Source organism: Azolla caroliniana, unplaced genomic scaffold (assembly GCF_043228905.1).
Source record: "Azolla caroliniana isolate FFs.n. ecotype wild unplaced genomic scaffold, voAzoCaro1.0.p SCAF_97, whole genome shotgun sequence".
Lineage (NCBI taxonomy): Eukaryota > Viridiplantae > Streptophyta > Polypodiopsida > Salviniales > Salviniaceae > Azolla > Azolla caroliniana.
The window spans coordinates 7,501-23,842 of NW_028230532.1; the positions used below are offsets into that span (position 1 = coordinate 7,501).

The 16,342-nt window shown below is 44.7% G+C and overlaps 1 long non-coding RNA gene across 1 annotated transcript; it reads right to left on the minus strand.

Annotated features, from left to right (window-relative positions):
• Nucleotides 1-12,481: 12,481 nt before the first annotated feature.
• Nucleotides 12,482-14,618, minus strand: LOC147849261 (uncharacterized). The gene is made up of 2 exons (XR_015531815.1): nt 13,971-14,618; nt 12,482-13,486 (listed from the first exon to the last, which is right to left on the minus strand). It is a non-coding gene; the product is annotated as an uncharacterized LOC147849261 (long non-coding RNA).
• Between the last annotated feature and the right edge of the window lie 1,724 nt (nt 14,619-16,342).

The following is a 16,342-nucleotide window of genomic DNA, read 5'->3' on the forward strand; positions in this document are numbered from 1 at the left end:
AATGCCTAATAGAGCCTTCTATTATTTATCGATACACGGGAAGGGGGCGGCCTGGGGCCGCCTATATTAGATAAAAAACCATTCTCGCTAGGTTGTTTTCATAGGGAAGCGCCTACCTATCTAGATAATTGCTTCCTATAAGTTGGCATAATCAAGGCTACGAAGATGGTTAACTCGATTAGAACATAGAAAGGTAAACGACCGACAATTTAACACCAGATATCTGAAAATGTGAACAGAGCTGCTATGGAAAGCGAACGAACCCTCAAAATACGACAATTGTTTAGACAGGTTCTCAAAGAAATAGCTTTTGGTTCTGGCAAACAGATAACCATTACCAAAACTTAAGGGCGCGTTAGCGAAATGGACAAGGTACGAACAGTTGACATTATGTAGTCAGAAGTCTTAGATTGTGACTTGGTCGTAGGCAAATTAGTGGATGTGGTACTTGGACGGTGAGAGAGGTGCCGAACATTGGAAACTACCCAAACAGAAGTAGCGGGGAAAGATGATAAAAGGCAAAAACCACTTGAGTAAAACAATTTTTCATATTCTTTCCTTTACCTTTCATAGCAACTAAGGATCAAAGAGCACCGAATTTAATGAGTCGTACAAGAAAAAGCAAAATAGGGACATGATATTGAAAGTGTAATAACATATGTGCTCAAGGCCTCTATCAATCATGTACGAATAGGAAACGAGTCTGAATAGGGCGAAAGTTTAGCTAATGAAGGAATGGGCTCTTCCAAGAACGGATAGAGCGTGAGCCGTATCAAACCGAAGCGAATCAATATCCAAGAAACGCAAATTTTTGGTTCTTCCATAATTTTTTTTGAAACGAAATGTCTCATCTGACTGATTAATCGGTTTTGTTCAGTATTCGTGTATTACTACCGTAATATACAGATAGTGATCTTCCATAAAAAACTTGACCCCAACGTGCGGCGTGATAGATAGTTTTCAGCTAGAAAAACCATCTGTCTTCTTCCAGTTTATCGACAGTCTTCCTGTCGATAAACCACTTCCCTTTGTCGATTGGGTTTCCGTCTACTTCTATCAGAATGTATCTATCTGAGTCGAACCGCTCAAACAAAAAAAGAAAGCGTTCCATTCCTGTGTGTTCGTGAGATTTATTTCTTTTCTTGTATTTATAGCTTTTTGTTGTTTTGTAAAAGAAAAGCACTCGGTCTCGCCTTTCTGCTAGTCTCATTTGCTCGGCCAATTCCCTTCCCTTTCATTTCAATCATTTTCGGCAATGCCGGAAAGCAGCAGAGAAATGGCTAGAGCGAGCTTTGAAAAGTGTAATTCGGCGGGCGATAATGGCTAAGGCGAGCATTGCTACGGGCGAGCAGTGTTGCTTGCAAGGTCTCTGGGTTTTTGCCGCCCGCGTCCCGGAACTTCTTTGTGATTTCCCCGCAAGCAAGCAAGCAAGCAAGCAAGCAAACTCAGGATTTGTTTCCTGGCATTTGATCCGTCCTTGGAATTTCTTTATGCGGAACAAAGAATTCATGCCCCCAACCACTTGCCAGTCTCGCTTTAACAACTAGGTTTAGTTCGCCGAAATGATTGATGTCTCGAACGAATGTCGCCCGAGGGAAGGGAGTTGGCTCGCTCCCCGTGCTCACGATAAAGAAAATCGGATAGGCTTCAGGAAGGCCAAAAAAGCGGCACGAAATAACATCGGGATTCCGAAAGTATACACTTAAGATAGATCTAGAACAAGACCCGAATCCCACCATAAGTGGCAAACCCCATTACTCATGTAATAAGACAAAGCTAAGAAAGCAAAATTGACTAAGCCCGGAACAAACCAATAAGAGTAGTTTACAATAAAGAAAGCGCATTAGTAACGATTCTCGAAAGTGAGGCTGAGATGACCAACCTTCAAGGGAAAGATACCAACAAACAACACAGTGGCTAGGAAAGCCCCGGGAATTCTATAGAAGATAGGGAGGGTCAAAGTAAGCTATGGCTTATGAATGGTAATATGAAGTAGTAACGGTCAATCAATTTACATTCTGTTGGCTTTGATTCGAGGGGCGAGAATGCCCTAGCATCCATTAGAGGGACTTGCGTTGGCTTTCTTTGCCAACACGAGGTCTGTTCTTGATATTTATAACAGTTTGTTAGGGGCTCATAGCGTCGTTCAAGTCCGTCCATTTCACCGCTTCTTCTTGGGCACTACTAGTTGGTGGTCCTAGACGAAGTGATGGTGATCATCCATCAGTTTCGCTCCGCTTTTCGGCATGAAGATTTGTTCTTGTGATTGAACGCTCCAGTTACTTACGTTTTCCCGATTCTTAAATAATAAAAAATTCGCGGGCGGGCGGGCGGTTAGCCAGCAACCACCGCACGAAGAAGACAAGTCTGCTGAACCCAGTAAGCAATCTGTAGCAATGGGTCAGCCAGCAGAAATTAGTCAGCTGTTTAGCGGTTCATCCGGATGAACCGGCGGAGACAATCCTAATAATAAGCAATTTTATGCAACAAGGGAAGGGAAGGGAAGGGAAGGGAAGGGAAGGGAAGGGAAGGGAAGGGAAGGGATCGGCCACAAACCGATTCGGTAAGTCCACAATCACATGAAGACAACCCCAATGAGCAATCCCCCGTAGACCATCATTCAATGCTGCAGCCAACAGCGCCCACCACAACAAATGGGTCAGTCTGAGTCTATACGCCGCAAACAAACAAACAAACAAAGGACAGGCGGGAAGCAGCAAAAAGAATGATTCTAAAATAATAAAGTTATTTCTAATGTGTAATGATGTTATTTACAGATTATACACAAATAAAATGTATTATAATAAATTACTGCATTTATTAACAGGTAATGTAGAACCACAAAAATTCTTTAATTGTTGATTTGAGATATCATTTGGTATCGACTGGGGCTACAGCTGTTATCATGCATTTATTAGGTTATATAATAGTCAATTTCTTCAGATCGGATGGTAGAAGTGCTATAACTGGCGGATTCAATAAATTTTACTACATACTCGGAATAAGTAGTTTCACAAGTATTATTATTGTTTCACTATATGATAATTTGAAAGCTTTTATATATAAGTATTTTTCTTTGAAAAGTCTTACTAATTACATGCGAATATATGCACAAGTTTTTGTATTAGGTGTTATAACATGGTATTTAATAGCAGCAGCTTTGAATATCAATCAATAAATGATTTAATATCTTCCTGCTATAGATATATTGTTGATTATATCACCCCATCTCAGCAGGATGCTGTCAGCATACAACAACCCAACGTAACACATGAAAATAGTAGTGCTATTATAGAAAAAGAAGAACAAGAAAAAGCTGCTAACAAGGTATGCAGCGAAGAAACGACAACTGCTTCTGATATACAGTCAAAAGCAGCTGTAAAAGAAGAAGAGGAAAACAGCGTGTCGTAGCTACTACTAAATCATCGGGTGATGATGCAGCAGAAACGAGCAGTACGGTATCTTCCGCATTAGAAGAAGAACAACGAAAGGCTGATCCGGGTAGTACTGCATGCAGTAGAATCAAACGATTCAACAACTAGTAGTAGTGTACCGATACATAAAGATAAGTATTTTTGGATTACGCTACTAATACCTGTAGTAGCTGTTATAATAGCATATACATTTGGCAAACGAGGTGGTGGTGGTGATGATGATGGTCCATTACCTTCTATAAGTGATTTTAATCCATTTTGAAATATGATGAATTGGTTTTGGTATAGACCTGGAAGACTTGATTTACCAAATGCTTGCTGCTTTGCTGCTTTGGAGGTTATAGATCCTGTAAATTCAACAGGTAGAATAATGGAAAGTATCCACCTTGCTATAGAGTATATGCGTCATAACCATGATGGCTTTTACATGGCTCTTGAATATCCCCAACATATACCACTTATTTGAAAAGGATTCTTGTATTTAACTTGTTGCATAAGATTGGTACATGAGCGTTTTTTACGTGGCGATCGACTGGATGGTCGGCCTTCAAATGAATAAATTAACACTATCGTAGATTCACTACTTAATACTAATGTTGAAAATAATAATAATAATAATAATAATTCTTATTTACCGTTATATTACTATACTAGTGCTAGTGACATAAATGCTAATTCATCATCTAATACAAATGTAATTGATGTGAATTTTTCGAACATCCAATTGGTTTTACTGTCCAGAGATTTCCAGATCTTGGTCTCGCAAGCAAGGTTGTTTACCTTTGATACTAATGTTAATATGGTGCGTGCACAGGAGTACTAGTATTAATGAAGATCTGTTCAGTGGATTGATATCAGGGTCTGTTGAAAATATCAGTATCAGTGATAGAACCGATGCCGAAATACAAACCGGTCTTGGTATTGATGCCGAAACACAAACCGGTCTTGGTATTGATGCCGAAACACAAACTGATAATAATCATGCTGATCAACAAAAAAAAACTGTACAAACTGATGTTTCCCGTTTTCATTCTAGTAGTTCTTCTTCAAGAATATATTTCTCTGCTAATGATGATGATGATGATGTTGATGACGATCTTTAATATTAACACAATCTTCTGCTGCTGGGTTAAAACAATACCACCACCTGCGTGTATAAAAGAAAAATAAATAACAATAATAATAATAAAGTGTGTAGAGAAATTGGGTCTATGGATAGAGCTGAAACGCTCGCTGTGAACCAGACATCCATAAAAGGTAAACTTCTGTTTTGTTTTACCTCAAATTCAATTAAAAGGAACTATAACTAAAGGGAGTTTAGAGGCCATATGAATCTCTTCTAGGATCAAAAATGACTTGATTGAATTTAAGAGAATTTTCCATGTTACACCAAGTTACTTACGGAAGTATGCATACACTCCAGGAACACTTCAGGGTAAACACCCATCCGAATGGGTAGGGTCGAAGGTTCAGCATTCAGGCCGTAACATTAGTTAAGCAGAACAAAAAAAAGATTTTTCACCCTAAATGCGTAGTAAAGTGCTCTCCGAACCGAGCTGGATAGTCTCCTCTCACTCGGCTCACTAACCTGAACTTTCATTGTTACGGCTTCAGATATTTAAACCGCACGCAATTGTTGGATGGTTCCCAGCTTTTCGTATGGGGGTTCTCATACGGCATAAGTGACAGAGTGGTATTTGTTTCCTTCTTGCCGTAATCACCATTTGTTTGACGAAATCGTTCGTGTGCGATCCCTTTATTATTATTGCGGTCGAGTGCCGGTATGTGGTACGCCTGCGGCTCTCGGCTCCGTCACAAGCGGCGCATACGTTCCGTAAGGCGGCGCGCGCTGTTCGGCCACGATCTGATCTCCATTGTAGTTTTCTTCATGGATCTGGCACTTGCTAGGCCTGTATTGGATCTGGTACTCAATTCCTTGACAGTGGCTTTACTACGTTCGGTCGTAGTGTGTTCACAATTCGTACAAACGGAACGTCTGGCATCGATTGCTTCTACAAGATCACCGGGCCTCTGCCGCCCAATCTCGTATGCGATGGTCGGTGGCCGATAGGCTTTGCTCCCTCTAGGGGCCGGTCCTCGCTCGCCAGCGGTTGCGGACGCTTCGCTAATCAATCTACAGTTCGATTTAGCAGCGAGAACGAAAGCCAGTAAGTACCGTAGTGTAAGAGAAAGATACCCTGATGATATTTTGTCGCCTGTTTCCAGCAGCAAGGTAGTGGCGATTGGGATACGCTACGAAGAATAGACGCGACTCTTGATTCTCTGAAAAGGTGGATTTTGGAAATACTTGAGGAAGTTGTTTGGATCCTTATCACAAAACCCTCATTCTTTACCTCTATTATTTTTTCACGCACGAATTCCGTTCCCTTTCATGACCCTTTGTTCTACCACATTCCTCCCATTCCATGAACTTTTGTTTCTTTCACTCTCGGAGTAGGCGCGAAGCCAGCCAGCCTTCCCGGCTTTACAGGTTTCGACTAGGGAAGTCTTTATATCAATCAAATTTTGGTTGGGTATCTCTCGCACACTTCCTTCTATGAACCTCGGGCTGTAAGTCACTTTCGAGAGTCTGTCCAAGAAGGCCTGGCTTTCCGTGATCGATACTATCGTGCGTGTTTACCGATACCTTCTCTCATACACTAAACGGTACCACGGAGATCTCTACGTACTTGTCTTAGACAAGTATGCTGAGACCTTCCCAGCCCCCGTGGAAGCGGCAAAGGCTGCAGGGCGAAGCAGATTGCTCTAAGAAAAGAAGGGTTCGCACCTGCGGCCTGTACAAGTCTGTCTTAGAATTATGGTATGCTAAAGGGCATAGCAGCAAGCGCCTACAGCTAGATTTGGGAATGCAAGGGGGGCGGGGCGGGGCGGGGCGGGGCGGGGCGGGGCGGGCGAGAGATCCCGCTATGCTTTCTTTGCGGCATGATACTACGGAATCAAGGCCGCAGGTCCAGCAGTATTTTCACGAAGATGCCGTCTATAGTGGTTCCCTCGAGCCCAGCCCTTGGTCGTCATTGACCTGAGATTAGGTGCTAGTTTTTCATAGGCAGCAATCCGTCATATATCTATGTCCCATCGAAATGGTCTTTCGACCTTCGCTCGATCTCGACAGCTTAGATCCCATAAGACACGTAGTTGTTGTTCCATTGTCGTCAAAGCCTCGAGCTTTAATCCATCCGGACCTGGAGTCAATTTTCTCGTGTCATTCAAGTGTACAACGTCCATCAATGATAGTTCATTAATGTCCATTGATTTAGACTCCTTCTCCGCCACCTTATACAAATAAGATCGATAGGGGTCGGGCCTTTCATTTGAGGGCCCCTGTTCCCTAGCCCTCACAACGAACCACCGTACGGAAGCCTTTCGACTCGTACGGCTCGCCCTCTCAGATCTAGACCCTGGCATTACCAGTTAGGTCTTTACCCGTTGTTCTGCCACGGCGAGGCCCAGTCTAGCTTGCGTGTGGAGTGGCGTACAGATTTGTTAAGGAAATGTCCGTTGCCTTAGTAGAGAACAGTACAATCCTGGACTGGCCCTCTTTGTATTAACCGCTAAGGTCTATGTCGTCACTACGAGCGAGGCCTCTGAACTCTTCAAGGACGCCGTCAAAGAAGGGGATGATTGGCCCCGACTTTTGAAACTACTAGGTTTTCCTTTTTAGTGAGAGCTATGCGGCCCTTGCTTTTCATGCGGAAAAAAGAAGAAACCTTGCTTGGCTTGCCAAAGTAAGCTCAGCAGTCAGCCTACGGGCGCACGGTAAGGTGTTTGGCTTTTTTTTGCCGGATCTAGAGAGATACTACGAGTCCCCCGCCCCAGATTCCCGAATCCGCGGTTATCTAGTTCGCCGGTACTACCAAAAACTCTGATGCTTACGTTACCGAACTAGTAGTGTCAGTCCGAACGGCCGGCGGAAAACCCAGTTGTGCTTTTAGCATCGGCTCCGTATCGAAGTTGGAAACTCCCCGTGCTCTGCCATAAATGCTTGGAGTCCATATTTATTATGGTGGAGATAATGCTGTGATAGAATTGATTGCTCAATAACCTAACCGAGCGCGCGTTCGAGTCATTGGCTCGTCCAACCTCGCATTCATGAGTAACCCATTCAACTGTCTTTCGGAGACACGGTCGGAAAGTGAGGGCCGAAAGTGGCTGGCCTCGCTCTTTCCTTTCGCAACAGGCTATGTTCCCTATTTATTAAGGTAAGTTGCCTCCGTCTCATCGCGAGCACCTACAATGTTGTGATTACATTGTTTAGTAATACATTTACTTGGTGGTTTAACGGTCGCCTCTCCAGGAATGGAAGGTAAAAATGTTAGAACTTCTCTTCTATTCAAATCGGAGAATTTATGGAGGAATTTGGGTTTCGAATTCCCAAAAACCACACGATTATATAGCCAAAGAGGATAGGCTGCGCCTAAAATCATCCCAAGTGCCGCCGATGTGGCCACTAAGCTATTTTTTTAAGAAGCTCCCACTAGAATAGGAAATTCCCCAATGGAGCTGCTAGTGCCGGGTAAACTCATATTAGCTGGAGTAGAAAGTAATGGAATGGTGAAGAAATTTAGCATGGTGCTTGCTAGACCTCCGTAATACCTAACAGGTCGGGTCTTATATCAGTCGTATGGAGCACCAACGCATGAGAAAAGGGCTAAAAGAACCAGTCCATAACTTGACGTGGGTAAAATGCTACCTTCAATTCCCTATATGTTTGATAGAGTGAAATCTTCTCCCCGAGTACGCCGATTCCTCCCTGAACCGTACGAGGTAGTTACCTATCATACGGCTCTCTAACTCCACTTATTGGGTTGTTCTGCTTCCAATCGATGGTAGTACCTGAGATCTGTTACTGAAATGAACCCCTTTGAACATAAAGCCGCCCGCTTTCTATTCATGGTTGGCATGTATCCTTCCGAAATCGGCACCCGTCCGCCTAAAGAGAGAAAGCGTGTAGTGCTTTCCCGGGCGGGGCCGGAGGCCCTCTGAACCGAAGGTTCTCTAGAAAACCTTTTTCCCGAGAAAAGAAAAGTGCTCCCGATGATGCGTAAGGCTGCGGACTTACTAAATAAAGGGTCTGGAACCGGATACGATAACGGCGTATCCTGAAAGCAAGCCTCTAACTCGAATAGGATTGTGCCGTCAATGGCCTTCCCATCAGGAGGGAGAGGAGGGCCAGGTGTCCGCCTGTATTATTTTTTTTGGCTTACTCTTGGGTGGACAGTAACCTATGAACCTATGTTACATGGAAAGCCGGACTGTGGCATGTAGTTTTATTGTTGTTACGAGGGCTGGAAACCAACCGGTTCGCACAAGTATCAATCCCATTCTGTGTGGTGGCAGACACATCCGCTAGGGGATCCGTGGAGATTGGCTCCGCGCGCAAATGGCGGCCGGGTGAAGCCGGCGTGGAGTAAGATCTGCTGCGAGGGTCATGCAGATACATAGGCCCCTTCCCTTCCGCCGAATCGTTCAGCGCTTTCCGCCGTTCGCACGGTCCTTTAGTGGGAGTTGGGCAGGTGCTATGGGCTTCTGACTTCCAGCTACGCGCCCCTTGCAAAGCAGCGAATGGAGGCTGATAGTATTTTAAACGCGTTCAAAATACTGAAAATCTTTTTAGCGACATGAATAAAAAGAATAAATTCATTCGTGAAAGAATGAATGAAGGGTTCGCCGCTCAGCTGAATCTCGCCGGTGTCACCTATAGGCTGCGACGCCTAGAGTTGTCGTTTGTGCACCCCACCCGTCCCCAATGAAATGAGTAATCCACTCCCTTGCCAATTGTGGCCTTAGCACTTAGTCTCGATGGCTGGCGGGGAGTGTAACAGCTTATGTTCGCGCGTCTTCCCACGCGTACTGGACACGTGTCAGCTGTAGGAAGTATTGTTCCGGAAACGACTCCAATTCGCCAATTCAGGCTCAACTCGCTTGACGTTAGCGGACTTGCATGATACTATCGGGCAATCCGGGAAGATGGCGAGGGAAGAGAATGCGTTAAGGCTGTGAACTTTGAGTTTTCCTCTCTGAGCCCAGAGAACGCTATGCATTTTTCAGGGGCTTTAGCCACTCAACCGAAGGGAAGAGGGTAAACTGATTCTTACTCTGTAGAGCCGTGCTGCGCATTTTCGTTCGTAGAGCTAGCGAAGTCCCCTCACCTACTCTACTCTCCTTGCCGCCTTTTGATGAGAAAAGTAGAAAATGAAACAACGCCGCCTCTAAGGCCCCGCATCCAGCACAAGTACTTCCTGCTAAATTCAATCAAGCTGCTTCTACGACATGCTACGCTTTCTGTCCTATGGTTAGAAGGTTAATTGGTCGCACGTCCGGCATACAGGTTTTTTTTGGCCTTGCGTGTTCATAACTTAACTATAGGTGACCTTACGGCCGCCCGACTAGACATACCAATAGTTACAAAATTCATATAGGCTACTAAAGGGTAGGCAATAATCTTTTTCAGATCAATTTATCTTATAGTAGTCAGGAGAGTGTATATAATAGCAATCACGCTTAGAGTATAAATAAAAAGAGTAAAATAAAGTATCACTCCAGGAAACATGAGTACAGAAAATCTTAAAAAACCATAGGTTCCCAGTTTTAAAAAAATTCCTGCCAAGATTACAAATCCAGCTGTAAGTACCTCTACATGAGCTTCGGGTAACCAAATATGAACTGGTACCATAGGCACTTTTACAGAGAAAGAAGCGAAAAAGGCGAGCCATAGCAAGATTTAGCGCCATTCACTAGACTCTGTGGTTAATAATATATGCAAATCGATAGTTCCCGTCTGAAAGAAAATCAATAAGATAGCTAAGAGCATGAAGACAGATCCAAGCAAGGTATATAAGAGAAACTAATGTGCCGCTCATATTTTTCTTTATCTAGAACCCCATACCCCTATAATAATAAACATAAAGATTAACACGCTTTCGAAAAAAACATAAAAAAGTAAAATATCCAGCATGCGAGACACAGCAATCGTAAAAGATTCACCAATTGAAAATGCTATTATATACTCTTTCTTAAAACTTTCGATACTGGACCAACCTACTAAAATGCAAATGGAAACTGAAGACATGGTCGAGACTGCTAAAGATAGGAGAGTACCGTCTATACCTATGATGAAATTGATGTTTGAATGGGGAAGCCATCAAATAGTTTCCGCAAATTAAAATTTGGCTGTAGAATTATCGGATCATGTCCGAAAAACTGAAAAATACGAGAAAATCATCAAAAAAGCGCACAGACCAGTGATTCATATCCGTCATATTCCGAAATCGAGAAAAACCGAAGAAATAATGCTTCCCAACGGAGAACATAGGGTGAGACCACTGAGATGGGATTCCGCTAATAACATCATCTTTTAATTTAATAAGTCTGTTCGGTTTTTTCCCTTTTTCTCTCTCCTCCATATGCATGGGAGTTAAAGGTTGGTTCTTCAACAAGTCGCAGCAATGCAATGCAATGCAATGCAATGAAGGCCTTCGCTTTGTCTCGTCGACCGCAAACAAAGCGGCGATGGGCTGGCTTTCCGCGTTTCCGTAAAGAAAATCGAAAGAACTCTGATTGATTCTTATTCGTAGTTGGGATGCAGGGATAGATTTATTTCTTCCTCGAAGAACCGTACGAACGATTAGGCCGCTGCGATTTCCACACGCAGACACGCGGATTCAGCATGAAGGGCGGGCGATTTATTCCCCGATCGAACGAATGAATGAATGAATGAATAGGGTGTCGTTCGCAATGACAAGGAACGTTAGCTGGAAACGCGGTCAACTAACGGGCACAAGTGCAATATTTTCATTTTGGTGTGACTCTTGGTTGGAGAAGGCCACACCACAGTTGGTCTCTTCTCCATAAGCCGGACCGCCAACGTCAAGGCGAGATCACATTGGTCCAGTCCCCGCATAGCCAGTGGAAGGGTGAGGTGCATCCACTCAGATAGCATGGGGAGGTCGAATGACTGCGGCCACGTCAATCCGCTTCTTTTCTTTTCTTGTTGGGCCGCTAGCAATTGTCTAGCTTCTGCGTTTAGTTTTTTTTTTCGCTCTCGAACGGTTACGATGAACCGGTGCATATGGCCGGAGAACCAACCTTTGGTTCGAGATGGATTCGGCCTTCCCTTACGTCATGTTCATGGCCTTGCATTCCAATGATCACTGCGCTTCACTTGGCTCCAGAGAGCAAGAAGGCCTAGCTAGAACAACAATCTCAGTGACAAAATTGACCTCGGCTAGAAGGTTACGTAAGTGAATTTCAGTCGGGCCAGCAGCAGTGTTCACATGTTCATAGATGCTCCAATGAAAAAGCATAAACATCACGAAGCCCGTCTAAAGTTTAGTTTTTTTCTTCGCTGAAAAGCAGCAGCTCTCGATACACTGGTGCATATGGCCGGAGAACCAACCTTTGGTTCGAGATGGATTCGGCCGAAGGGAGTGAGAACCGGCGTGTTGGCATTAACAATCATGCTCTCATCTTTCGAATCAGTCGTTACGGGGTCAATGAGCTAGCTCGTAGCTACGAGAGAGATTCCCTAAGAACAAGGTGGTTCTGGAATACGAGATAAAGCAACGAGGACAGTGGGAACAAGACCTTTTGGTGGTGGGACCCTGGACTGTTTAAGTGTTGGTCCCGGGGCACCTATCCTGGCGCATTCTTGCTTGCTTGCTTGCTTGCTGAACCCGGGTTGGCGTTAGCTAACCGCCTACCAAACTTGACCTGCTTTCATCTTGGGGCCTGACCCGCTTTATTCCTCGTCGTTGAGGGCGTGCTTGCTTGCTTGCTTGCTTGCTTGCTGGGGCACTCGACCGCAATAAAGGGAGAGAAGCTTTCACGACTTCCCACGGTGTGGCCATTACTCTCAAAGGGTAAGCTGGTTTCACCGTTATGAGCCAGTTATTGAAAAAGCGTTCGCACGCTTGTGGGGCGAAAGGCCAGAGGAGGACTCCTTTTCCCTCTTCTTGTGGTCCTTCGGACTTCAACAAAGGAACGGCGGAGTCGTAGCTCTTTGATTCACCCCTAGCCACGAGTCATCCCCGTATTTTGCCACATACGTGAGTTCGGTCCTCCAAGGCCTCTGTGGAGAGCTCGATTCAACCTGCTCGTGGCTAGATCAATCGGTTTCGGGTCAAATAGAAACAACGCCGAAGATTCAACCTCGTTGCGCCTACACCTAATGGCTTAAGCCGCTGTTCCCATTCACTCGCTGACCCATTATGCAAAAGGTACGCCGTTAGGGTGGAAAGTGCTAAAGCGAGAGCCGACAACGCGAAGCTTCGCTCAAGGGTTCGCGTATGCGAACATTAGTGGCTTTGCCTCCGAAAGCTACAGCGCTTTCTCAGCTTCGCGTATGCGTTCCATCGAACATTAGTGGCTTTGCCGCATTTTCTCAGCTTCGCTCTTCCGACTGATAGTTTGCATCGGATTTCAGGTTTTCTATTGCACTCCCGGCATACGGCGGGGTCTTTTCACTTTTCCCTCACGGTACTTGTGGTACGCTATCGGTCATTGAGGAATACTTAGGCGCGGGGGTGGTCCCCCTTAGTCACGTAAAGCGATCATTATTCAAACACGGTATCCGCGTTTTGTAATGGTAATCAAACTTGCCAGGAAAGATCTACGGGGCTATCACCTTCTTTGGCCAGATCTTCCAACCTTTTCAGAATTCCTTGAGGAAGGGTTCCCACCCTTCCCTCTACTGCAAGTTCTCCCCCGCACGGGGCCAGGGAAAGCGGCCCTTCTGGGCTGGGGCCCCTTCCCTTTTCTTTGCCTAATCCGCTTTCGCTCGCCGCTACTAACGGAGTCTCAGTTGATTTCCTTTCCTTTAGCTACAATGATGTTTCAGTTCGCTAAGTTTCTCAAGTCCGAGGCAGAGCCGCAGCACACGGCATGCCCGGCAAGCTTGGATACGGTTTCCCGATTGGAAACCCATGGATCACAGACGGTATCTCCCCATGGCCTTTCGCCTTTGGAAGCGTCCTTCCCTCTCAATGCCCAGGCATCCATCCAATGCATTCTTTTCGATGCAGTAGGAGTTGAACCTACCGAACACCGTACAAAATCTTAATGAGTGTTCTGCGATCGCCACTCAACCTGTGACTGCTTAAAACCGAGACAAAAAGAAGCCCGCATAGATTATTATACAATAATCTTCGGACGTTTGTAAAATGCGGAAGAAGCGCGGAAAGAATTGGTCGAGTACTTGGACAGAGGATTCATTGTTTCGACGAAAACGTCTACCAAATGACCCTGCATCCTCTGTTTTTTCCTTTACGCTCTTGAGTTCTCTTTCCGTGCTGTGCGATACGAAGTTTGTACAATCCGCAGCAAGCAAGCAAGCAAGCAAGCAAGCAAGCAAGCAAGAAGGGCTTCGTCCTTCCTCCTTTCTTAGCGTCTCGTTTAACTAAACACTTTAGATTTCCCTGACAAGTTCCCTAGCTCTCTCGAGCGTAAGAGTTGAGGAACAGATTTTCCGATAATGCATGCCAGCCAGGGATTTACGCATCATTGGTATTGTGTGTTTACCGTTCTAATCTGTCTTCACATCCATAGCTTGCTTTTTTGCGTTGTCGTACGCCTTTTCATTGTTTCTGGCTGATATCAGATTCGCATCTGACCTTTAGGCAATCGCATATACGATTTGAAAGGGTCCGGGCTGTCGAACCACGTCTCCCGAAAATTATCAGTACATATGGCAGAAAACGCTTTTCACATATCGAGGTCGGAATGGGATCGGGTGTTTCACGTCTTACAAAGATGCCCGGACGGAACGAAACGCTTGATTAATGAACAAAAGAGTGCTAACGACAAAAGCGGCGGGCGCCGAACAGCAAGCAAGCAAGCAAGCAAGCAAGCAAGCAAGCAGGGAAAGTGCAAATACAGCTGGTACTTAGCCTTCGATCGCTACCAACCTCACAAGGATGTCATCAATTCGCAGGTGGTTATTAAGTAAAAAGTGTAATATAAATGGCTACCAAACCAAAGTTCTTCTTTTGAACTTTCAAGAAGGCCTGAATATTCATGGATTATTATACGATAATCTTTAATGCGGCTCAGATTGCGGAAAGAATTGAATGCTGGAATTTCGAAATTCCGTTGGTAAAATTCAGAAGGATCATGCAAGAAGGCAATATCATCTTCTGGCCATAATCTGCGAATCCAGCAAAGCAAAGCAAAGCAGCACTTTTCTTTTCACTTTAAACCGAGCCGGCGGCAATCTTGATGAATCACTGGCAAGAAGATGCTTTGCACTTTTCTTTCCACTTTAAAGCAGCAATCTTTGAACTCGGAAATGGCACTTTTCCCTGCAAGCCTGAAACGCACGCCTTCCCCAAAAGAAAAGCGGAACCACCTAACGAGTATTTTAAACAGCAAGCATGATGAACCGGCATGTTCATCAAACCAAACAGGTTCTTCATGCATGCATGAAGGCCTTCATGATGATGAAAACCGCTTCATTGGAATGTCACCGTCTCATTGACAACACGAATGATAACGAATTGACAATATGAATAGTCACGTTAGTTTCCCATTCTTAAGCATGGATTATTATACAATAATCTTCATTTGCTTTTTTACTGTTGACAACATGTAGTGCGGGGGCAGGGTTTGAACCCGCAGTCTTCAGGTCATGAGCCTGACGAGTTGGCCATTTACTCCACCCCGCAAGCAAGCAAGCAATTGATCTCTCTCTAGCGAATCGGAATTTATTTTAGAAAAAAAGAAGCCAGAAAATAGATTGCCATAGCCATGGGTTCAAACCTTTCCCCGAAGCTGCCGGCCGAAATCAACCGTTGCCAGTCGTTGTGTCCAACGAAGCTACGCGTAATGACTGTCCCTACCAAAAGACAAACAAACAAAGCATTTCTATAGGAGGTAACTGGGCCAATTCCCGCAAACCACCTATAGGTTAGGTGGCGGTGATCTATCGGCTTGTTCAATTCCCGCCGTTATCCGCTCACCCGCCTAACGCTCCTACAAACAAAAGGGAGGGTCTCCTTAGTAATTACGTGAGGGGGCCTCCTTCCCCATCTCTTGAACTAGACTGAACCAGTTGTTACTGATGATAGAGAACTGGCAATTTTTTAGCGGAACGTAGCCGGATTTTTCTACACCTCTTCACTCAATAGCTTTTACTCCTTGATACCCTCAAGTATGTGTGGTTTGATTTTGTCGGGGAGTTCCTTCTCATATTAAGCGATCTATGTCAAAGGGATCTAGTCCGGGAACCCATTGACCGCCGCGAGGATAACTACAATCTGTCATTCGATAGGGATCAGGGGATATTATAGTTATTTAAGTACCTCGGTAAGCCTAGCGCCGCAATATGGCGAATACTAAATAGCGGGATCGAGGTCTGACCCAAATTACGCAGAAGCGGCAACTTCACGATGTTATGCCGGCTCCAATTTTAAGGTGCCACGAAGTGCTTTCATAGCTTTCGGCTAAGCGGCAGACCCAACACAACTAACGAGTAATCCTACGTTAATAACGAGCCAAACTCCGCGATAGAGAGGTTCAGTTTCCGGGAGGATTTATCCATCTGTAATGAGAATGACATTGATAAGAGTATAAACAGAAACGTCTCCAGCTTATATTTCAATGACGAGTGAAGCAATCGAGCTACCTACACCAGTCTAGTCTAACCTTTTGGCGGCTCTTTCCGATGAACAGAGATATGAATAGAAGACATCTCCGAGGGAAACCTCACAACCTAGTAGTCAACGTGGCGATAATGACATTTATCAATATGCCACTGATTACTTACTGGGATCGTCATAGATGATTAATGCGTGCATTCCATGATCTCTAGAAGACTCTCCCGTAGCACGACCAGGATGTAGTGCCGGGAATTACAGGAGAGCAGAATCCGAAGCCGTGACTACAACAATAATGAG